The sequence below is a fragment of the Colobus angolensis genome, unplaced genomic scaffold (genome assembly GCF_000951035.1).
Source record: "Colobus angolensis palliatus isolate OR3802 unplaced genomic scaffold, Cang.pa_1.0 Scaffold157, whole genome shotgun sequence".
Lineage (NCBI taxonomy): Eukaryota > Metazoa > Chordata > Mammalia > Primates > Cercopithecidae > Colobus > Colobus angolensis.
In genome coordinates this window covers 1,832,892-1,841,951 of record NW_012114677.1, presented here as the reverse complement: position 1 = coordinate 1,841,951, position 9,060 = coordinate 1,832,892, and positions in this window count along the sequence as shown.

The window sequence follows — 9,060 nt, the reverse complement described above, 5'->3', positions numbered from 1 at the left end:
AAAAAAAAAAAAAAAAAAAAAATTGTGACACGTGGGAAAGCACAAGAAAGTATGACCTACACATGGGGAAGAAAGCAATCAATAGACACTGTCATTGAGGAAGGCAAGATGCTGGATGTACCAGACAAATACTTTAAATTTATGGTCTTAAATATATTCCAAGAACAAAGGAAAACTTTTCTAAATAATTTAAAGTATAAGAGTGATGTTTCACCACATAGAGAATATCAGTAAAAGAAAGAAATCATAGAGAACCAAGTAGAAATTCTGGAGTTGAAAAGTACAATAACTGAATTTAAACTCTCACTAGAGGATTTCAACAGAAGATTTGAGCAGGTAGTGTAAAGTGTAAATAAAAAAGGAAATAGGTAAATTGAAAATATCCTGCCTGAGAAAAAAAGAATGAAGAAAACTGACCAGTGACTCAGAGACCTGTGTGACATCATCAAACATATGTAATGCATAATTAAAGCCCCAGAAAGAGAGGAGGGTGATAAAGGGGCAGAAAATTATTTGAAGAAATAATGACTGAAACTTCCCAAAGATAAAGAAAAACATTAATCTACACATGCAATAAGCTCAACCAGTTCCAAGTAGGGAACATGCAAAGAGATAGCCACACTGAGACACATCATTATCAAATCTTCAAAGCCAAGGACAACGAGAGAATCGTGAAGGCAGCAGGAGAGAAGCTACTCATCTCATACAGGGGATCCTTAGGTTAACACCTGACTTTTTACTAGAAAACATGGAGGCCAGTAGGCAGTTGGATGACATATTAAACATGCTGGAAAAAAAATACTGTCAACCAAGAAGTTCATATCTGAAAAAATTAAGGTGAAATTAAGACATTCTCAGGTAATCAAAACCAGAATTTATCACTAGGAAATCTGTCCTACAAGAAATGCTAATGTGAGTACCTTAGAGTGAAATGGAAGAACACAAGACAGTAATTCAAAACCACATGAAGAAACAAAGAGCACTGGTAAAGGCAGTGACATGGTGACATAGAAAAGACATTCTAGGAAGATTCTGGGAATATGGTGGAGCAACCAGCCCCAGAAATATGTTTCCCTGCCCAGACAACAATTGCATCAGCACAATCTGTCTGATGCAACAGTTTTGGAGCTCTGGAGTCTACTGAAGGATTGCAACTTCCAGGAGTAGGTTTGGATGGCAAAATGCAGTTCATTTTGGCGCAACAGCAGTCACCCATCCTCCCCACCAGCCCCAGGGCAAACAGTGTGCACATGTTTTTGTAGCAGTTTACAGAGAGCTTTCAGGAGTGAGGCTGGCAAGAGAAAAGGATGTTGTCCTTCAGATATTTTGGATTGGTGTTCTGATTGCTGATTGCTGTTCTGATCACAGGAGTACAAAGAAGCGGGTGGCCATTGTTTCACCTCCCCCCATTATTGCAAGCTCTCCTGCACTGGATGAAATGACTTCATTTTTCTCCTTTTGGAAGCCAGACATTAAAGACTAGGACATTCAAAAGCAGCTGCATGTACGGGGAAAATTAGAAAGTGATTGGCACTCCCAGGCTCAGAAAAGACCTGAGAAGACCTTATGTTTGTACTTAACACTGACCCTTGGCACAGAGAAAGCCCATAACAACAACAACAAAACGGTAACAAAAAGCAACAAACCTCAGGGAAGGGGGAAACCTGATTTTCAGAATTGTGATATTAGATTCAAATGTCCGATTTTCAAGAAAAAGAATCACAAACATACAAAGAAACTGGAAAGTATGGCCCATTTAAAGGAAAAAAGTCCACTGAAACTGTCCCTAAAAAGACCTGATTATATGTCTAATAGACAAAGACTTTAAAACAACTGTCTTAAAGATGCTCAAAGGACTAAAGGAAGATGTCAAGAAAGTCAACAAAAAAATGAATGATCAAAACGGAAATATCCATAAAAAGATATAAAACATGAAAAGAAACCAAAAAGAAATTCTGAAGGTGAAAAGTATAATCATGGAAACGAAAATTCACTAGAGGGATTAAAAAGCAGAGTAGAGCAGGCAGAAGAAAGAATCAGTGAACCTGCAGATAGGACAATGGAAATTATTGTCTGAGGAAGAGAAAGAAAAAATATTGAAGAAAAGTGAACAAAGCCTTAGAAGCCTGTGGGACACCATAAAATAGGGCAACATATGCATTTTGGGAGAAGAGAGACTGAAAGGGTCAGGAGAACATTTGAAGAAATAATAGTTTAAAATTTCCCAAATCTAGTGAAAGATATGTATATAAACATCTAAGCTCAACAAACTCCAGGTAAGATGAACTCAAAGAACCCACACCAAGATACATCAAACTTTTGGAAGACAGATAAAAAGACAGAATCTTGAAAGCAGCAAGAGGAATTACTCATCACATACAAGGGATTGTCACAAGATTATCAGCAGATATCAAAAACTTTGCAGGCCAGAAAACAGTGGGCTGATACATTCTGAGTGTTCAAGAAAAAAAAAACACTAAGTACTCTATATCTAGCAAAACTGTCCATCAAAAGTGAGAGAGGGCTGGGTGTGGTGGCTCACTCCTGTAATCCCAGCTGAGGTCAGGAGTTTGAGACCAGCCTGGCTAACATGGTAAAACCCCATCTCTACCAAAAATACAAAAATTAGCCAGGCATGGTGGTGCACATGCCTGTAATTCCAGTTACTCAGGAGGCTGAGGCAGGAGAATCGCTTAGAACCTGGGAGGTGGAGGTTGCAGTCAGCAGAGATTGCACCACTGCACTCCAGCCTGGGCAACAAGAGTGAAACTCCATCACAAAAAAAAAAAAAGAGAGAGAGAGAGAGAAAATAAAACTTTAAACAATGAAAACAATGACGGCAGGAGTTCACTACCTCTAGGCCTGCTCTGCAAGAAATGCTTAAGGAAGTCCTATAGGGTGAAATGAAAAGACAATAGACAGTAAGTTGAAGCTATATAAAGAAATAAAGATCTCAATAAAAGCAGATATGTGAGCAATGATAAAAGTTAGTATTATAGTAATATTGACTTATAACCCCACTTTTTTGTTTTCTGAATGATTTAAGAAAATGCATTTTTTAAAAGCATGAGTCAAGAAGCTAGTGTTCCCGTCACTTTGGTTTGTAACTCCATGTTTTGTTTTGTTCATACTTTGAGTCTAATACATTTTTAAAAATTATTAATTTGTGTTTTGAGGCACACAGTGAATTAAGATGTAATTTTGTGACATCAGCAACTGAAAGAGGTGGGATAGAGCTGTAAAGGAGCAGAATTTATTGAAATTAAGTGGGTATAAATTTAAATTAGAGTTATAACATTAGAATGTTAAATGTAATCCCCATGGTAACCACAAAGGAAATAGCTATATGATGTACACAAAGGGAAATGAGAAAGGAATTTAAGTATTTCACTTAAAAAATAAACTTAACATAAAAACACATAGTAATGCAAAAAATGGAGGACAAAAACGCTATAAGGCAAATAGAAAACAAGCAGCAAAATGACAGATGTAAATCCCTCATTATCAGTGATTATTTATCTATTTTGTTAGTTATTTTGAGACAGGTTCTCACTCTCTTGCCCAGACTAGAGTGCAGTGGCATGATCATGGCTCACTGCAGCCTCAACCTGTTGGGCTCAGGTGATTCTCCCACCTCAGCCTCCCAAGCAGCTGAGACTACAGGTGCATACCACCACACCCAGCTAATTTTTTATATTTTTTGTAGAGACTGGGTTTCACCGTGTTGCCCAGGCTGGTTTCAAACTCCTGAGCTCGAGTGATTCACCCACCTCAGCCTCCCAAAGTGCTGGAGTTGCAGGCATGAGCCCTTGCAACTGGCCAGTAATTACTTTAAGTGAAAATGAATTAAACTCTCTACTCAAAAGACAGAGATTGGCAGAATGAATAAAAACACGTAATTCAACTCTATGCTGTCTGCAGAAATCTTGATTTAAATTCAAAGACACAAATATACTGAAAGTGAAAGGGTGAAAAAAGGGATTCCAAGCAAACCAAAACCAAAAGAGATCAGCAGAAAAATCTACTCTAAAATTCACATGGGCTCTGAAGGGACCCCAGATAGCCAAAATAATCTTTAAAAGAAGAACAAAGCTTGGGTACTTACACTTCCTGATTTCAAAATCTGCTACAAAACTATAGTAATCAAAATCTAATAATCTAGTAAATTTACTACAAGGCTCCAGTAATCAAGAATAGAATAAGCTGGCCGGGCGCGGTGGCTCACGCCTGTAATCCCAGCACTTTGGGAGGCCGAGGCGGGCAGATCATGAAGTCAGGAGTTTGCGACCAGTCTGGCCAGCATAGCGAAACCCCATCTCTACTAAAAAAAAAAAATACAAAAAATTAGCCAGGTATGGTAGTGTGCACCTGTAATCCCAGCTACTCGGGAGGCTGAGGCAGGAGAATCACTTGAACCCAGGAAGTGGAGGCTGCAGTGAGCTGAGATCTTGCCACTGCACTCCAGCCTGGATGACAGTGCAAGAATCCATGTCAAAAAAAAAAAAATACAATAAACTATGCTCTATCTTTATGCCGGAAATAAACTCTCACATATATGGCCAGACAATTTTTGACAAAAGTGCCAAGACCATTCAATGGGATAAATAATAGTCTTATAGTCTTTTTTCTTTCTTTTTTTCTTTTTGACACAGTCTCACTCTGTTGCTCAGGCTGGAGTTCAGTGGCACAATCTCGGCTCACTGCAGCCTCCGTCTCCTGAGTTCAAGGGATTCTCCTCCCTCAGCCACCCCTGAGTTGGGATTACAGACGTGCACCACCACCCCTGGCTAATTTTTTTTTTGTATTTTTAGTACAGACTGAGTTTTGCCATGTTGGCCAGGCTGGTCTTGAACTCCTGACCTCAAATGATCTGCCCACCTGGGCCTCCCAAAGTGCTGGGATTACAGGCGTAATCCACCACGCCCAGCCAGAATAGTCTTTTTGACAAATGGTGTTGGGAAAACTGGACATCCACATGCAAAAGAATGAAGTTGGTCAAGCCTGTAATCCCAGCACTTTGGAAGGCCGAGGTGAGCGGATCACCTGATGTCAGGAGTTTGACACCAGCCTGGCCAACATGGTGAAACCCCGTCTCTACTAAAAATACAAAAATTAGCCAGGCGTGGTGGCACATGCCTGTAATCCCAGATACTTCGGAGGCTGAGGCAGGAGAATCTCTTGAACCTGGGAGGCGGACGTTGCAGTGAGCCGAGATCGCGCCACTGCACTCCAGCCTCGGCAACAGAGCGAGACTCCATCTCAAAAAAAAAAAAAAAAAAAAAAAACAGAATGAAGTTAGACCTTTTGCCTTACTCCGTATGTAAAAATTAACTCAAAACTGATCAAAGACCTAAATATAATGCCCTAAACTATAAACGTCTTAAAAAAAAACATAAGACAAAGCTGTACAACTTCAGATTTTACAATGATTTCTTGGATATGACACCAAAAGCACAGGCAACAAAAGAAGAAAATAAAGTGGACGTCATGAAAATTAGAGTATTTGTGTATCAAAAGGCAACATCAACAGAATAAAGAGGCAACTCAAAAGATGGGAGAAAATATTTTTTTTTTTTGAGATGGAGTCTTCCACTGTCACCCAGGCTGGAGTGCAGTGATGAAATCTTGGCTCACTGCAACCTCCACCTCCTGGGTTCAAGCGATTCTCCTGTCTCAGCCTCCTGAGTAGCTGGGGTTACAGGTGCACGCCGCCATGCCCGGCTAATTTTTTGTATTTTAGTAGAGACAGGGTTTCACCGTGTTGCCCAGGCTGGTCTCAAACTCCTGAGCTCAGGTGATCCACCCGCCTCGGCCTCCCAAAGTGCTGGGATTACAGGTGTGAGCCACTGCACCCAGCTGATGGGAGAAAATATTTACAAACCATTTATCTAGTAAGGCATTAATATTCAGAATATATAGAAAACTCCTAAAGCTCTAAGACAAAAAACTCAATTTAAAAATGGGCGGAGGACATGAATAGACATCTCTCCAAAGATGATCTACAACTGGTCAATAAGCAAAGGAAGAGATTCCCAACATCATTTATTATTGAGGAAATGAAAATTAAAACTATAATAGGACATCACCTCACACCCATTAAGATGACTACTATCAAAAAAACCCAAAATAACAGGTATTGGCAAGGATGTGGAGAATCTGGAACCATTGTGAACTATTGATGGGAATATAAAATGGCACAGTGTCAATGAAAAACACGATGAGAGTTCCTCAAAAAATTAGACATAGAATGTATGATTCCACATTGCACTTGGAAATCAAGGTCTTGAAAATATATTTGTATACTCAAGTTCATAGCAGCGTTATTCACAACAGCTAAAATGCAAAGTTAATTCAAGTGCCTACCAATGAACAAATGGATAAGCAGAATATTATTTAGCCTTAGAAGGAAAGGAAATTTCGCCTTACAAAGAAAGGACATATGCTAAAATATGGATGACCCTTGAGGACATTATGCTAAGTAAAATAAGCCAGTCACAAAACACAAAGATGATGTGATTCCACTTAGGTGAGGTACTTAGAATAGTCACATTCAGAGAGACAGACAGTAGATTGGTGGTTGCCAGGAGCTGGGGGGAGCAGAAATGGGGAGTTGCTGTTTAATGAGTGCACAGTTGCAGTTTCACAAGATGAAGTGTTATGGAGATGGATGGAGTGAAGTTTATACATCTTGAATGTATTTAATGCAACTCAACTGTACACTTTCAAATGACTAAGATGGTAAATTTTGTGTTATGTGTATTTTTTTTTTGAGGCAGAGTCTTGCTCTGTCATTTCTTTTACTATCTTTTGAGGTGTCTTTTTAGCAGATGTCCTAGGGATTACAATTAATATCTTAATTTATAACAACTGATCTCTGATTAATTATAATTTAATGTCAATGTCATACAAAAACTTTGCTCATATACAGCTCTGTTCCCTTCTCCTCCTTTGTGCTATCATGGGTGCAGCACACTAACATGGCACAAGTATACATATGTAACAAACCTGCACGCTATGCACATGTACCCTAGAACTTAAAGTATAATAAAAAAATAATAATAATAATAAATGTCTATACATCATTTGCCTACCAGCACAGATGTCTAATTATCACTCTCTGCAGTTGTCTTTTAAGTCAGGTAGGAGAAAAAGAGCTACACACACAAACTTTAATTTTTACACACTGTCCTTTAAAAATATTTTCCCCAATTTTTTATTGTAATAAAATACACATAACAGGCTGGCCACAGCGACACACGCCTGTAATCCCAGCACTTTGGGAGGCCAAGGCTAGTGGATCACCTGAGGTCAGGAGTGTGAGACCAGCCTGGCCAACACAATGAAACCCCGTCTCTACTAAAAAATACCAAAAAAAAAAAAAAAAAAGCCAGGCATTGTGGCGGGTGCCTGTAATCCCAGCTACTCAGGAGGCTGAGGCAGGAAAATTGCTTGAACCTGGGAGGAGGAGGTTGCAGTGAGCCAAGATCGTGCCACTGTACTCCAGCCTGGGCAACAAAGTGAGACTCCGTCTCAAAAAAAAAGAAAGAAAGAAATGACAAATACATTGGAAATACGTTGAAATGAGACACTAGGAAATATCTATTTAACATCAAAGAAGGCCATATAGAAACATAGGAACAAAAAAGACCTAAGACATGGAAAACAAATAGCAAATGGTGTGCCTAAATTCTCCCTTATCAAGTCAGTATGTAGTGTCAACTAAATGTTAATTAAACACTCCAGTTAAAAAGCAGCAGCTAGAAGGGCTGACTTTTAAAAACCATGATTCCACACACATTCGAAGACACCTGGAAATAAAAGAGCAAAGATAGAATAGTAGGCAGAAAAGAGCTGGAGTGACTGTGACAATATGAACGAAAACAGACCTTTAGACAAAAGTTGTTACAACAGACAAGGATATTTTATAGTGATAAAAGGGTACATCCATCAAGAAAATATCACCGTTATCAATGTATGTGCACCTGACACAGAGCCCCAAGATACATGAAGCCAAAGCTGAGATGATGAAGGGCAAAATGGACAATTCAACAATAATAGCTGGAGACTTCCAGCTTTCAATAGCCCATTTCCAATCATGGATAAAGCAACAGGACAGAAAATCAAAAGTCACTAGAAGATGTCAACACGCTCTAACCCACCTAGACCTGGAAGACGTCCGTAGAACACTCCACTAACAACCACAAACTGCCCATTATTCTCAAGTGCACATGGAATGTCTGACAGAATAAACCCGATGTTGTCATAAAATAAATCTCAATAAATTTAAAATGACTGAAATCATGCAAAGTATGTTCTCTTATCACAATTGAATAAAATTAGAAATCAATAACAGAAAGAAATTTGGGTAATTCAAAAATATGTTCAAATAAAACACTGAACTCCTTAGTATCCACTAGGGCAAAGAAGAACTCACAAGAAAATTTAGAAGACAGTTTGACATAAATGGAAATGAAAACACCATATACTAAAACTTACAGATGAAGCTAAACAGTGCTTACAGGGAAATGTACAGCCGTGGATACTTACACTAAATAAAAAGAGATTTCAAATCAATAACCCAGCCTTCCACCTAAAGAAACTAGAAAAAGACAGCACCCTAAGTCAAAGCAAGCAGAAGGAAATAATAAATAGTAGAGCAGAGATAAATTACAGTAGAAAAAATAATTTAAAAGATCAATTAAAACAGTCCGGGTATGGTGGCTCACACCTGTAATCCCAGCACTTCGGGAGGCTGAGGCAGGCAGATTGCTTGAGCTCAGGAGTTCAAGACCACCAGAGGCAAATGGTAAAACCCCATCACTACAAAAATAAAAAATAGCCGGGTGTGGTGGCACGCACCTGTGAGCCCAGCTACCCGGGAGGCTTGAGCCCAGGAAGTCGAGGCTGTAGTGAGCCAAGATCATGACACCACTGCACTCCAGCCCAGGTGACACAGTGAGACCCTGTCTCAAAAAGAAAGAAAGAAAGAAAGAGAGAAAGAGAGACAGGAAGGAAGGAAGGAAGGAAGGAAGGAAGGAAGGAAGGAAGGAAGGAAGGAAG